At 39.5% G+C, this 16622-nt stretch overlaps 1 pseudogene; it reads right to left on the reverse strand.

The window, feature by feature from the left end:
- Positions 1-16275, reverse strand: part of LOC101439030 (SWI/SNF-related matrix-associated actin-dependent regulator of chromatin subfamily A containing DEAD/H box 1-like) — a 54418-nt pseudogene extending 38143 nt beyond the window's left edge.
- Between the last annotated feature and the right edge of the window lie 347 nt (positions 16276-16622).

Below are 16622 nucleotides of genomic sequence, written 5' to 3' on the forward strand. Positions count from 1 at the left end.
AACTATAAGTCTATTTTGTATTGATATTTCCACATTTTTTAGTTTTATAATGCTGAATGAAAACATCAAATTAGTAGGTAGCAACTTATCTTTGAGGGGTGTTTTTCTCTTTTATTCTGTTTTTATTATTAAAGAAGATGTGGGGTTACAGAAAACTCATGCATAAAATACAAGATACCCCTCCCCAAATACCTTGCATTGATGTGGAAAATTTTTTATAATTTATGACAGCACTTCTTAATAATTATACTATTTTTTAACAGTAGTTACCTTTGTTTCACTTGATGAAAGATGATTAAAGGGAGAGGGAAGAAGAGATGTGATATGGGGGCATTTTCGGGACTTGGAGTTGTCCTAAATGATATTGCAGAGACAGATGCTGGACATTATATATCCTGCCATAACCCACTGAATGGACTTGGGGAGAGTGTTATCTGCAATGTAAACTATTATCCATGTGGTGCAGCAGTGCTCCAAAATGTATTCACCAAATGCAATGAATATGCCACAATGATGAAAGAGGTTGTTGATGTGGTAGGAGTGCGGGGGTGGGGGGTGGGAATGTGGGAACCTCTTATATTTTTTAATGTAACATCTTTTTTAAAGATTTATTTATTTATTTTTCTCCCCTTCTCCCCCCACCCCAGTTGTCTGTTCTCTGTGTCTATTTGCTGAGTGTTCTTTGTCCACTTCTGTTGTTGTCAGCGGCTTGGGAATCTTTTTGTTGTGTCATCTTGTTGTGTCAGCTCTCCATGTGTACGGCGCCATTCCTGGGCAGGCTGCACTTTCTTTCACGCTGTGTGGCTCTCCTTACGGGGCACACTCCTTGTGCATGGAGCTCCCCTACGCGGGGGACACCCCTGCGTGGCACAGCACCACTTGCATGCATCAGCACTGCACGTGGGCCAGCTCCACACGGGTCAAGGAGGCCCGGGGTTTGAACAGCGGACCTCCCATGTGGTTGACGGACGCCCTAACCACTGGGCCAAGTCCACCGACCCTCTTTATTCTTTTGTGATGCAATCATTTAAGGCTATAAATGTCCCTCTCAGGACTGCCTTCACTGCATCCCATAAGTTGTTTTTTTTTTCCAGTGAAAGACATATATATATATAAAATTTAGAGATAGAAATAACTACAAAAATACTGACATTTCTAAAGCATTAGCATGTTTGTTACAATCACCAACTAATCCCGTATTCAGAAAACTGCTTTGTAAAATTATTCAACATCTTAAAGACTACATACTTGTGTTTTGTGTTTTTGGTTTGGAAATTTCATGGGTGAGCATCTGGAGAATTCTGTTAGTGGCAAAAAAGTTGTCCATACTATGAGAAATGCAATATGGAAATTATGAAAAGTTATAAATGTTCATAAATCACATGGTCATCACAATGTAAATGTCTTTGAGTGCACCAAGTTAATATTTTCTCATCGATTGGGAATTCACAATTATTTTACAGGCCCATTGAAGTTTCTTTTTCACCTTTTTTCTAATAGATCATAAGAAATGTGACATTAAAAACATAAAAAAACAAAAAACATAAGAGGTTCCCATGTAACACACTCCCCACCCCCCACCTCATCATTTTTGTAAATTGTGTTTTTTTGAAGATATATATACATCACAAAAAATGTCACATCAAAAAAATATAAGAGGTTCCCATATACCATCCACTCCTACCACACCAACAACCTCCCTCATCATTGTGGCACACTCATCTCACTCAGTGAACACATTTTGGGTCACTGCTGCACTACATAGATAATAGTTCACCCTGTAGTTCACACTCTCCCCCAGGACATTCAGTGGGTTATGGCAGGATATATATGATGATGATGATGCATATATATCCTGCCATTGAAGTTTTTAGTAATATGACTACATCTGTTGGTGTACTCTTTTTTTTTTTTTTCAGGTTTCTTTATTTTATTTTATTTTATTTTATTTATTCATTTTTTTTATTGACTTTGTAATAATATTACATTAAAATATATATGTGAGGTCCCATTCAACCCCATCCCCCCACTCCCCCCTCTCCCCCCCCCAACAACACTCGTTCCAATCATCATGACACATCCATTGGATTTTGTAAGTACATCTTTGGGCACCTCTGCACCTCATATACATTGGTTCACATCATAGCCCATACTCTCCTCCATTCCATCCAGTGGGCCCTGTGAGGATTTACAATGTCCGGTGATTGCCTCTGAAGTACCATCCAGGGCAGCTCCATGTCCCAAAGACGCCTCCACCTCTCATCTCTTCCTGCCTTTCCCCATACCCTTCGTCCACTATGTCCACTTTTCCCATTCCAATGCCACCTCTTCTATGTGGACATTGGATTGGTTGTGTCCATTGCACCTCTATGTCAAGAGGAGGGTCAGATTCCACCTGGATGCTGGATGCAATCCTCCCATTTTCAGTTGTAATCACTCTAGGCTCCATGGTGTGGTGGTTGTCCTTCTTCAACTCCATCTTAGCTGAGTGTGGTAAGTCCAATAAATCAGATTGTAGGTGCTGGAGTCTGTTGAGGCTCAGGATCTGGCTATCACATTGTCAGTCCAGAGATTCAAATCCCCTAAATATATCTTAAACCCCAACATTAACTGCACCTCCAGCACATTGGCATGAAAGTCTTATGAAGGGAGATCCCATCTGAGTCCAGATTCATCGCACATAAACACCATTTCCAAAGAGGGGCCATCTGCCCTGGTAGTTAACCCCATCGGCCATGACCATAACTCCCGTGGGTCTCTTTAGCCCTCAAAGGAACCAATATCTGGGGGTTGTATCTGCTTTATCTGTCTCTCTGACTCTGCTCAGTTGTGCATGAGGGCAAACCTTCTGCCAGCCTCCAGACTCTTTTTTAGAAACTCGTAGCCATATAGACTCATTTCTCCTTTCCATTTCCCCCTTACTTTAGGTCAAACAGCATTTTAAAGTCATGGTATTTTATGTAGACATGGATATTCTGCTGATCCGCATTGAACCTTCCGTATAAGGTCATTTTCCAGTTGCATCATCAGTTGGTAGTTGATAGTGGTCCCTCGGTGCCAGGGAGGCTCATCCCCGGGTGTCATGTCCCACGCTGGGGGGAAGGCATTGCATTTACATGCTGAGTTTGGCTTCGAGACTGGCCACATTTGAGTAACATGAAGGCTGACAGGAGGAAATTCCCAGGCACAAAGTTGTTCTAGGCCTTGTTCTTATTTTGGGTTTATCAGCTCACAAGCATAGTCATTAGCATCAGGGGCTCACTGTTGAACTCTCACTCCCTCCCGGTCCCCGCCACTGTACCTGGGAGACTGTCGCTGCTCCCCTAGGGACCACGACAGAGCACCACTGGCCAGGAACCCAGTACCCCCCCCTACTGTGGTTTTTAATTGTTGCCACTATGAGTATATCCAAACATTACCATGCACCCTGGACATATGTTCTGTACAGCTCCCTGTCAGCCATATATCACCTGTCATTGGTACCCCATACCAGTATCCCTCCATTGCCATTGTTGAAACACTCTGTGACCCAGAACTCCCCGAAATTTGAAGCCCAATATAATTTCATGGTCCCTTATTAGGGAATGGCATATAGTGATGAGCTTAAAGGATAGATAAAGAACTTGGATAAAGTTAGATAAAGAACTTAGATAAAGAATGTTGACTTGAAAAAATTCCACATCCTATCTTTTTCTTTTTTTTCCCCCCCCCCCCCCCCTAATTATTCAGCTTTTCTTCACAGGAGTCCTAGACCACAGCAATGTATATATATAATATACAGCACTCCCACACATCCACCAGAAAACCTTTTCCCTTCCACAGTGATACTCTTATGCCCTATTCATATCATATTTACTTAAAGTGATGTACAGAGTCTGAGACATTAGCTTTCTAACAAGGTGACATCTGTGCTTACATTGTGGTGCATACTTTAGGATACACAGTTCTTTACATTTTTAGTTATCCTATGTTTTACATTATGGTTTACATTATCAGTCTGTCATCTCCTATATGTTATAGTGTAATATTACATGTTTTATATCCATCCTTGTGTACTCTCAAGAAACTCCTCTCTTACCCCCCATTTACTTTGGTTCCACACATTTAACGTCCATTTTCCCTTCCACCTTGGTGTCCTCAGTGATAGCCAACCTCCGTTTCCTGAGGAGCCACTTCCAGAGATAGATGGAATAGTGTTCAGGTCCTAACTTACTCAACTGCCCCAATGCCCTGGGAGCCACCCTTTCTCTCGAGGGATACAGTTCCCTCAATTTGATGGCATTAGTCCTCCCCAGGATGTGGGTCCACCCCCACTCTCACTACTTGGGTTTCTACCCCATGGTGTCACCCACTCTGGCAGAATGAGCATTTAGACATTCCCCAGGAGCCCGTCCTGCATCAGACCCTCCCCTCCGAGCATTCTAAACAGGTAACCCTCTTTATTATATTTTGATATGATTTTCTCGGCATTTTACTCTCCACCAACACCTGACCCTCTCCTGGTTCGTATGCTACCTCTCCCTCCCCCCACTTTTGGGCAACGTTACCCATCCGAACCTCCCCAGCCACCCTCAAACCCGCAAAGCCCCAAGCAAAGGCAACCCCTTGCCCCCCTTTTATCTCTTCTTTGTGTTCATACTTACCACCATCTCATCTTAAATTCGACCCCTGCAGACATCGGCTCATATCCTTCCTCCACCCTCCGATTTCCTGTAAGCCTATCGTTCAGTCTCTTGCTATCTAGGGCAGCTTGTTTATTTCATATCATTGAGGTCATGTAGTATTTGTCCTTCAATGTCTGGGTTGCTTCACTCAACATAAGGTTCTCAAGATTCATCCATGTTATCACATGTGTTTGTAGTGTGTTTGTTCTTACAGCCGAGTAGTATTCCATTGTGTGTATATACCACATTTTATTGATCCACTCATCTGTTGATGGACATTTGGGTTAATTCAAACTTTTGGCGATAGTGAACAATGCTGCTATGAACATTGGTGTACATATATCGGTTTGTGTCCTTGTTTTCAGTTCTGCTGGGTATATACCCAGCAGTGGTATTGCTGGGTCATATGGCAAATCTATGGCTAGTTTTTTGAGAAACCGCCATACTGTCCTCCAGAATGGTTGGATCCTTCTGCATTCCCACCAGCAGTGGATGAGTGTTCCCCTTCCTTCACATCCTCTCCAGCACTTGTATTCTTCTGTTTTTTTCATAGCTGCCAATCTTATGGGTGTAAGATGGTATCTCATTGTAGTTTTGATTTGTATTTCCCTGATAGCTAGAGATTTGGAACATTTTTTCATGTGCTTTCTTGCCATTTGTATTTCTTCTTCGGAGAAGTGTCTGTTTAAGTCTTTTTCCCATTTTTTAAATGGGTTGTTTATCTTTTTATTTTCAAGATATAGGAGTTCTTTATATATGCAAGTTATAGGTTTCTTATCAGATATATGGTTGCCAAATATTTTCTCCCACTGTGTGGGCTCCCTTTTTACTTTCTTGACAAACTCCTTTGAGGTGCAGAAGGCTTTAATTTTGAGGAAGTCCCATTTATCTATTAGTTCTTTTGCTGCTCGTGCTTTTGGTGAGATATTCATAAATCCATTTCCTATTACAAGGTCCTGTAGATGTTTCCCTACACTGCTTTCTAAGGTTTTTATGGTCTTGGCTCTTATATTTAGGTCTTTGATCCATCTTGAGTTGATCTTTGTGTAAGGTGTGAGATGGTAATCCTCTTTCATTCTTCTACATATGGCTATCCAGTTCTCCAGACACCATTTGTTGAATAGGCCACTCTCTCCCAGTTGAGAGGGTTTGGTGGCTTTATCGAATATTATGTGGTTGTATATGTGAGGTTCTATATCAGAGCTTTCAATTCGATTCCATTGGTCTATGTGTCTCTCCTTATGCCAATACCATGCTGTTTTCACCACCGTGGCTTTATAGTATGTTTTGAAGTCAGGTAGTGTGATTCCTCCAATTTCGTTTTTCTTTTTCAGTATGTCTTTGGCTATTCGGGGTCTCTTTCCTTTCCAAATAAATTTCATAGTTAGTTTTTCTAGTTCCTTAAAGAAGGCTGCATTGATTTTTATTGGGATTGCATTGAATGTGTAGATCAGTTTTGGTAGGATAGACATCTTAATAATGTTCAGTCTTCCTATCCATGAACAAGGAATAGTCTTCCATTTATTTAGGTCTTCTTTGATTTCCTTGAACAATCTTGTATAGTTCTCGGTGTATAAGTTCTTTACCTCTTTAGTTAAATTTATTCCTAAGTATTTGATTTTTTTATTTACTATTGTGAATGGTATTTGTTTCTTGATTTCCTCCTGATCTTGCTCATTATTGGTGTACAGAAATGCTACTGATTTTTGCGCATTGATCTTATAACCTGCGACTTTACTAAACTCATTTATGAGTTCTAGAATCTTTGTTGTAGATCTCTCAGGGTTTTCTATGTATAGGATCATGTCATCTGCAAATAATGAAATTTTGACTTCTTCCTTTCCAATTTGAATGCCTTTTATTTCTGGTTCTTGCCTCAGTGCTCGAGCAAGTACTTCTAAGACAATGTTAAATAGGAGCAGAGACAGTGGGCATCCTTGTCTTGTTCCTGAGTTTAGAGGGAAGGAGTCTAGGATTTCTCCATTGTAAACAATATTGGCTTTAGGTTTTTCATATATACTCTTTATCATGTTCAAAAAATTCCCTTGTATTCCAACCTTTTTGAGTGTTTTTATCAAGAAAGTGTGCTGTATTTTGTCAAATGCTTTTTCTGCATCAATAGATATAATCATGTGATTTTTTTTCCTTCAATCTGTTTATATGGTGTATTACGTTGATTGATTTTCTTATGTTGAACCATCCTTGCATACCTTGGATGAATCCCACTTGGTCGTGGTGTATAATACGTTTAATGTGTTGTTGAATACGATTAGCAAGTATTTTGTTAAGTATTTTTGCGTCTAGGTTCATTAGAGAAATTGGTCTGTAATTTTCCTTTCTTGTGATGTCTTTGTTTGGCTTTGGTACTAGGGTAATGTTGGCATCATAGAAGGAGTTGGGTAACGTTCTTTCTGTTTCGATGTTTTGGAATAGTTTCAGCAGGATTGGTGTCAGTTCTTTCCGGAATGTTTTGTAGAATTCACCTGTGAAGCCATCTGTCCCTGGGCTCTTCTTAGTTGGGAGATTTTTAATAACTGATTCTATCTCTCAGCTTGTGATTGGTTTGTTAAGATCATCAATTTCTTCTTTTGTCAATATGGGCTGTTTATGTGTTTCTAGGAATTTGTCCATTTCCTCTAGATTGTCATTTTTGTTGGAATATAGTTTTTCAAAATATCCTCTTATGATAGTCTTTATTTCTGTGGGGTCAATGGTGATATCGCCTTTCTCATTTCTTATTTTGTGTATTTGCATCTTCTCTCTTTTTTTCTTTGTTAGTGTTGCTAAAGGTTTGTCAATTTTGTTAATCTTCTCAAAAAACCAGCTCTTGGTCTTGTTTATCTGTTCAAGTGCTTTCTTATTTTCTATTTCATTTAGTTCTGCTCTTATCTTTGTTATTTCCTTCCTTCTTCTTCCTGTTGGGTTGCTTTGTTGTTGTTTTTCTAATTCCTTCAAATGTGCAGTTAGTTCTTCAATTTTTGCTCTTTCTTCTTTTTTGATATATGAATTTATGGCTATAAACTTCCCTCTCAGTACTGCTTTTGCTGCATCCCATAAATTTTGGTATGTTGTGTTATCATTATCATTTGTTTCAAGGTAGTCATTGATTTCTTTTGAGATTTCCTCTTTGACCCACTGTTTTTCTAAGAGTGTGCTGTTTAATTTCCAAATCGTGGTGTGAAATCTGGGCTTCTGTCCCTTGCAAATCTCCAGCTTGACTCCACTGTGGTCAGAGATAATGTTTTGTATGATTTCAATCTTTCTGAATTCGTTCAGCCTTTCTTTGTGGCCTAGCATATGATCTATCTTGGAGAATGATCCATGTGCGCTTGAGAAAAATGTATATCCTGCTGTGTTTGGGTGTAGCGATCTATATATGTCTATTAGATCGAGCTCCTCTAATATACTATTCAGATGTTTTGTTTCTTTGGTGATTCTCTTTTGAGATGTTCTGTCCAGAGTTGATAGTGGTGTATTAAAATCCCCCACTATAATTGTAGATGTATCTATTCTTTCACTTAGTTTTTCCAGCGTTTGCCTGACGTATTTAGAGGCACCCTTGTTAGGGGCATAGATATTTATGATTGTTCGATCTTCTTGACAGATTTTCCCTTGGACTAAAATGTAGTATCCTTCTTTGTCTCTCACAATTGTTTCACATTTAAAGTCTATTTTGTCTGATATTAATATAGCTACTCCTGCCTTTTTCTGGTTATTGTTAGCTTGTATGATTGTTTTCCAGCCTTTCACTTTCAATCTCCATGCGTCTCTGGGTCTAAGATGTGTCTCTTGTAGACAGCATATGGATGGGTCATATTTCCTTATCCAATGTCCCAGTCTGAATCTTTTGATAGGTGAGTTTAATCCATTGACATTCAGTGTTATTACTATCAAGGAATTATTTGTGTCAGCCATACTTTGATTGGATTTGTGTTTGTCGTATTTTGTTTGTATGTTTTTTTTTGTCTTTGTTGTTGTTGTTGTTGGTCTTATACTCTCCTCCAACTTTGCCTTTCCTGTTTTTTCCTTTCTTCCTGCAGCACTCCCTTTAGAATTTCTTGAAGGGGAGGTTTCTTGTTGGTATACTCTTTCAGTTTCTGTTTGTCTGCGAATATTTTGAACTCTCCATCATATTTGAATGCTAGTTTAGCTGGATAAAGTATTCTTGGTTGGAAATTTCTTTCCTTTAGTACCTTGACTATATCATACCACTGTCTTCTTGCCTCCATGGTTTCAGAAGAGAAATCAGCACTTAATCTAATTGAGCTTCCCTTGTATGTGATGGTTTTCTTTTCTCTTGCTGCTTTTAGGATTTTCTCTTTGTCTTGAGCATTGGATAATTTGACAAGTATATGTCTTGGGGTGGGCCTGTTGGGGTTTATGACTTGTGGAGTGCGCTGTGCTTCTTGGATATGTACATCTGTCTCTTTCAGTAGATTTGGGAAGTTTTCAGCCATTATTTCCTGCAACACTCTTTCTGACCCCTTTCCCTTCTCTTCACCTTCTGGAATGCCTATAATACGTATGTTTGAGCGTTTTGCATTGTCATTCAGTTCCCTAAATCCTAATTGGATTTTTTCTATCTTCTTATTGACCCCTTCTACTATCTGTTTGATTTCTGATGTACTGTCTTCCACATCACTAATTCTCTGCTCTGTCTCTTCTAGTCTGCTGATATTTGCTGCAAGTGTATTTTTGATTTCTTGAACTGTGGTGTTCATTCCCATCATATCTGTTATGTTTTTGCGTATGTCTGCAATTTCCCCTCCAAGTGATATCTTCATGTTGTTAACCTCTTTCATTACTGCATCAAATTTGTCGGTGATAAATGTTCTAAGATCTTTCATTGCTTGTGCCAAGTTTTGCTCCCCTTTGTGATTATTGGTTTGTTGATTGGATTCAGCCATGTTTTCCTGATTATTGGTTTGGTTTGTAGATTTTTGTTGCTTTCTGGTCATCTCTTTATTTTGACGAATTTAATCAGTTCCTTAGCTTCTTTGTCTGCTCTTGGAGGTTAATTAGTTGTTATTTTTGCATAGGTGTTATATCTTCTCTTTGTCAGATTTTTCTTCTTATTCTAGTTATTTGTTGTTGGTTAAGTTCACTTTAGAGGAAAGTATTAGTGTTGGGGAAAGGCAATTGTGTAAGCAAGGGAAAAGTGTAAAGTTGTATTGGTGATGTATGTTAACAAAGCAAGAATATGAGATCTGGAAGGATGGAGGTTAGATTCATGTAGATTGTATAGAGTTATAGCTGTAGGTAGAGTACCTTTTATGAAGTAGATGACTGAATTTGGGAGGAATATGGTATGAACTACAAAGCTATTGTTTTCATGAGAGAGGGAGAAAGAAAGGAGAGGTAATAGTTTCAAGAGTGGATAATAGACAGAAAACAGAACAAAGGTATTAGAAATTAAGTTAGACACTTTGTGGATCAAAGAACGGGAGGTTGGGGGTGGAATATAGGAGAGACAGTAGATGATAGTGGATATCAAGATGCAGGGGAAGGGGGATAGTGTAGGTAGCCTAAATCAGTTCACACAGAAATGAGGCAGTGGAGGATCGGAAAACCCAGCAAATGTGAGGTGTTCCCTGTAGCACCTATTGTATACTTGAATTAAAATAAAAATAAGTGGAAGATAAGGGACAAGAGGGAAAGAGAAAACCGAAAAAAAAAAAGAAAAAAAACTAATTATAATAAAGAAAAAAGAAAGACAAGAAGAAAGGAAGAAAGAAAAAGAGGATGGGCAAACGGTGGGGAACGGTTAGGGAGAAGAGAGATACAGGTATACACGTGTCACAATTGCAACACTATCTAAAACAACTTCCCCCCGCTTTGCCCTAAAACCCCCCGTCTGTCTGCCCAAATGGGTCTGCAAGCACCTCCCTTCCCACAAACCCCCAATAGGCCGCCCAGGGCCCACGAACTCCCCAGTACTGCAGATGCTCCAAAAAAATAAAAATAAAATAAAATAAAGTAAAATAAATTAAAAAAAAAAAAAAAAAAAGAACAGAAACCCCTCCGCAGGCCCGGCTCCGCCCGCCGCGGAGGCTTGGACCGGCTCTGCCCGGGGAGCCGCCTCGGCCTGGCCTGGCTCCGCCCGGCTCCGCTCGCTACAGCGGCCCAGCCGGCTCCCGCGTCCACCTCCCGCAACCGCGGCCTGGACCGGCCCCGCCCGGCTCCGTACCCGCCGGGGCCTGACCCGGCTCCGCCTGGCTCCGCTCGCTACAGCGGCCCGACCTGTTGGTGTACTCTTGATCATCATCATCTACTGTGGTCATATCTTGTTCTAGTTTCAATTTCTTTTAATTTTTAGCATGGAGTCTTCAATTGTACCTTGGCTTATTAACTTTATAACTAGTCATTCTTTAGTTTGGCCTGCTCTATGGCATCTATCTTTTGCTTGTTTGTCATTGTAAGGGTTACAAGCAAGTATAAGAACATTTGCTGAGGTCAGATGTATTCCTAGTCCACCAGCTTTTGTTGATAGCAGAAACACAAAGATAACCATATCCATATTAAACTCATCAATTAGATGAAACCTTTCAGAAATCTGAATCTTTCCATTTAATCTGAGATCTCTTTGTTGATGATGTTTAAGAGAACCTCTAATGGTTCATGGTAAATTGGCTAAATTATACGTCATTATCACCCTTCTCTTTCATTTCATTTGAGATATATCCCAAAACTTGGAATTTTCCAGAATCTAAAATCAAACCCATATCTATTTGGAAGCTATTAATATATCATTATTATTTACAAAGTGCTTGCAACTCAAAGTCTGTCGTAAGTTCCATATCTTCAAAAGTCAGGTCAGGGTTAGCCTTATAATGTGTAGTTTCCTTTACCATAAGCTGAGATATTTCCTTGAGTTTTTCAGCTATGTAATATTGGTGGTGTAAAGGATGATGGGCCATTTTTCTCAATTGCATCATGACATTGCATATTTCTGTGTTTTTCCCCCCATGTTATTGGTAGATTTTTCAATCTGTTGAAAGGACCCAAATAGAGCTGCTCCTGCTTCTCCAACATTGTACATAATCCGCTTAGACCTTTTTTGGGAAGTAGCTGCTTTAGAGCCTCTTCTTTTACTCTTCTGAGAATAAATTGCTTTATAATTTGTATTGCATGTGCCCTTCTCTCTTTTTCGTGTATACTTTGCTTATCTGCTGATTTTATATTAGAAGAAAACGTTCTTCCTACTTCACTGGTGCTACTGCTAAACGTGTGTGGCATAACAATTCAACAGGGAAATGAGTTCTAACAGATTATTCTGTACAGGTGTGCCTGTGAGCAGCAAGTTATTGTTTGCATTAATAGGCATAAAGTACTGGTAGTGTATGGACCCATATTCTTCAGCATAATTCCCTCATCAAATATTGCATAGTTAAGTTTCAGCTGTTGAAAGAGACTACAGTCATCAGAACTGCTGATTACACAATTATATGTGGTCACAATTACATTGTATTCTTCATATTTACTACGAATGCTATAGCTCCTTTGTTTATGTTCTTCTTGAGAACTACAGTATCAGAGTACCTTTAATGTGGGACTGCATAAATTAACTTCTCTTAACCAGTTATCTATAGTTGAGGCTGGAACATTGATCAAATGAGGGCCTTTATTGCCCTCCTGCAAGAGGTATGCCAGTATTGTATTTGCTTGAATAGTTTCTCCTGGGCCCATTTCATCTGTGAAAATGCCATTAAGTCCGTGTTTATGTACCAATGCCAGCCAATTCAAACCAACCTTCTGATAGGGCTTGAGTGGCAGACTTTGGTTTAAAATGGAGGGTTGTTCTATATTCCATCTACCTTCATTTCCAGTGAGCATGGTAACTTGTTTTGTCAATTTATTTGTAATGTATTTTCATTTGTTCATAAGCCTTATAACCACATCCCTTTCTTGGATCAATGTTTTACAATGCCATATCAAATCTTTGATAAACAGTAGTTTTGGCCATCTTTCTGAATAGAGTTTCCCAACTATTAAAGGGCCAGAGTTCTGTTATCTTCTGAGACTCTTTTTTGAGAACACTCATGAATCAAAATAAGCTCACCAGTTGAAGCATCTTGAAGTAAAAAAAATTTACCTTTATAGCTATTCTCCATCACTTCTTCACCAGTACTATAGCCCTCATCAAGTGATCTACTGACATCAGAACCTGAATCATATTCAGTCTTCCATAACTCTCTTAAGGATTAAATACATTTTTAAATGTTTTTTGTTAAAACCATTTTCTGGTTTCATGGAACATTTCTTGTTTAGTTTTGTTTTAGCTGTATTTTTAGGATACTTTTGACTCCTTGAAGAAACTCCTTTTCCTTTTGAAATGACATTTAGTGAACCATACTGCATATCTTGGTCTTCTGCAAACACTTTAAAAGATTCTAAAGCTTCTGTATACATCCATTTATGTTCCTTGAGTATGTCTCTTAGTTCCTGTTTATCAAAATTAGGAAATTCCTTTTGCAATTTCAAGACAATGCGTTCCTGCCTTTCCTAGGTACTGCTAGATTCTGCAGACTTGTTTGATTCCTCTCCATGATCCAGTCTTTTCTTTTTTAGAGATGATCATCATTAAATTCATCTTCATCATATGGCTCTGAAGAAGAAGATAATTTTCTGTTCCTGGGTCCACCACCTGCATCATTAAATATCAACAAGGCAACAGCAACTGCTCCATCCACTGTGCTTGTTGATTCAATCAACTTAGGTAAATTATCCTCATTTCTTTGTGGAAAAAGTTCTTTCAAGGTCTGAAGTGCAGCATCTTTAAGATCTTCCAATTCTGAAAGGTCTTCCAATTCTGAAATATCATCATTATTTCTACCTGCCATGGTAGAATGACCTTCAGACTCTCAGACTCTTCATCATCAGATAGCTCAGAAACTATAATTACTGTGTCTTTGTTGAATTTTTTCTCTTTAACTGTATTGGAACAATTTTGGGGAATGACATCTTCACTATCAGAAGATAAATTAATATTCTTGTTTTGCTAAACAAAGGTTAACAATAATGGAAGCTTAATATCTAATGAATCCTGCCAACTATGCCAAAATGTTTTGCTAAGGAAGAGGCAGAAACTCTAAATGCTAAATAAAAGCACCTTTATTCAATTAACTGAGTTTCAGGTTATATGAAATGATTATAATAATTAGATATTCACAGTAGAAAATAATTAGAGATATAGGAGAGAAGGAAAGTATATATAACCATTTCCCAAATCAGGGGAAAACTCAACATTTGATCTCTTACATGGCTGGAGAACCCCTTTGCAGTCCATCAGAGTCGTGACTGGAAAAATGGTCCCACGTAGAGCATCCCCTCCTGGGTGAGGCTCTGACTGGAAGCTTGGGAACCATCCTTTTTAAGGGGTTCCAAACCTCAGAACTCCAATGAGTCTTACAACTCATGAGGAATGACCTCATCGAAAGTAACTGAATCCATCCGGGGGAGGGGGTGGTAGCCAGTCCTCCACAGAAAAGACATGGTATCTTGAGGGGTCTTTGTTCTATTATATTCATGGTACACTGAACAGAAACATAAGGTTTTCAGCTTTTAATTTTACAGGGGATACAAACAGGACGTGCAAATACCATGTCTGGTAACTTGTTCCTTTGAAACATTTGTTTTTTGGTTACTAGGTGAGGGGTTGCCTGCATAGCAGTAGTACAACATTCCAAAGGACAATGGACAAGTTAATCATTCATAGTTCTAGGCTAAAACAGCAGACACTATTGATTAGAAAGCTTAGCAATTCAGAATTCTTAATAATTTTCTTATAGTACATCAATACCGTATTCCTCTTTGATTCTTGAAATATGATATACTTGTGTTTTTTCATTTTCTGGAGTTTTGGGAACACTAGTATCTTCTGTTTTTTTTAGGTATATCTGAAATTATGCAAAGCATCTTCTCTGACCATAATAGAATGGAGCTGGAAATGAATAACAGACTGAGAAATGGAAAATCCACAAATATATGGAAATGAAACAACCCACTCCTCTTTGCAGTCAAAGAAGAAACTGCTAGAGAAATCACTAAATTGCAGTGTTTCACCAAGCTGTTTTGGAAGATCCCAGTCCAGCTACTGATGCCCCACATGAGGAATTACTAATTTTTTTCAACCTTTGTTATATCACACCAAAACCACAAGACAGGTAGTGGTTTCTACCAATACGAATCTTCTCACCTTGGATCATTTTTGCTTTGAAAAAAGGGATAAGATGGAAGAAGTACTGGAAGCAACCCTCCAACCCTCCCAGGCTGGAGCTTCTTCAGCAGTTTCTCTTAGTGCTGAAGAGGAAAGTGGTGAAAGGGAAGTTAGCAGGGCAAGCACCCCTGATGGTTTCTGTTTTTTTTTTTTATTAAAGATTTATTTTTATTTATTTAATTCCCCTCCCCTCCCCCGGTTGTCTGTTTTCTGTGTCTTTTGGCTGCGTCTTGTTTCTTCGGCACCATTCCTCGGCAGGCTGCTCCCTCCTTCGCGCTGGGCGGCTCTCCTTATGGGTGCACTCCTTGCGCGTGGGGCTCCCCTACGCGGGGGACACTCCTGCATGGCACGGCACTCCTTGCGCGCATCAGCACTGCGCGTGGGCCAGCTCCACCCGGGTCAAGGAGGCCCCGGGCTTGAACCGCGGACCTCCCATGTGGTAGACGGACGCCCTAACCACTGGGCCAAAGTCCGTTCCCCACCCCTGATGGTTTCTGATGAGAAGTGGGCATTTAGTCTTACTGAGGATCCCTCATATGTGACAAAATGCTATTCTCTTCTTTCAAGATTCTTCCTTTATCTTTGACCTTTGACATTCTGATTAGTATGTGTCTGTGGCAGTTTGAGATTATTTACGGATCCCCAAAAGAGAAAGATTATGTTTTTAGACTAATCTATTCCTTTGGATGTGATTCCCTCTGATTTTATTAAATTCAGTGAGGGGCTTCTTATTAAGTTTACTTGATACAATCAATTTAGAGTTTCTGTTTGGTCTATGTCAGTAAGGTGTAACTCAGTTTAAGTTCCTACTCCCTTGGTGAGCTGATGTAAGTGGACACTCACTCAAGAAGACACACAGGAAGAGAGAGAACGCTGTCATTTTTGATCCTGTGACTCTGGGGAGAGATGAGCCATTCGCAGGCTAGTTTGCAGCTGACCTTGGGAAGAGAGCCAAGCCTGATTTAGAAGGCTGGGAAAAACAAGCACTGTGCCAGGAGAGAGAGGAAGCCCTGAAGGACAAGCCCTATGCCAGCCTGCAGCTGAGAGAAAGGAAGGCCAGAGGGGAAGGTTGAACCCTCACAGAAATCAGGGACCATCTTACTTCAACACGTGGCAAATGACTGGTGAGAAAGCAACCTGTAAATGTAAGCTTTTACCCCAAATAAATATCCTTTTAAAAAGCCAACAGGTTTCTGGTACTTTGCATTGTCACCCCTTTGACAGCCTAATCTAATATCTTATAGTAGGATATTAGAATTTATTCTGTTTGGAGTATGTTGTGCTTCTTAGACATGTATATTTATCTTTCATAGGAGTTGGAAAATTTTCAGCCATTATTTCCTCAGGTGTTCTTACTTTTCCTTTTCCCTTCTCTTCCCCTTCTGGGACACCCATGATGTGTACATTTCCATGTATGTACTCTCACCCAAATTTCTGAGCTGCTTCTCAATTTTTTCTATTCTTTTCTCTATCTGTGATGGTCTGATCATGTTCTTAAACTAACCCATTCCTGTCTGTTTGGGTTCCTTTGACTTCATTAAGAGATCCTTTGTTTAGATCACTTGATTAGATCAGTTTATTGCCTCTGGTTGTACTATATCAGTGAGATATGAACAAGGTTGGGTCTCCAACCTCATACTGGGGACTTAGATAAAATGAGAACTGGAAGCAGAAACCCACAGAGAAAGGAAGCCTTGCCATTTTACCCAGCCATTTTAGAGACAGTAATCCAGATTCACCTA

The sequence above is a fragment of the Dasypus novemcinctus genome, chromosome X (assembly GCF_030445035.2).
Source record: "Dasypus novemcinctus isolate mDasNov1 chromosome X, mDasNov1.1.hap2, whole genome shotgun sequence".
In the NCBI taxonomy this organism is placed as follows: Eukaryota; Metazoa; Chordata; class Mammalia; order Cingulata; family Dasypodidae; genus Dasypus; species Dasypus novemcinctus.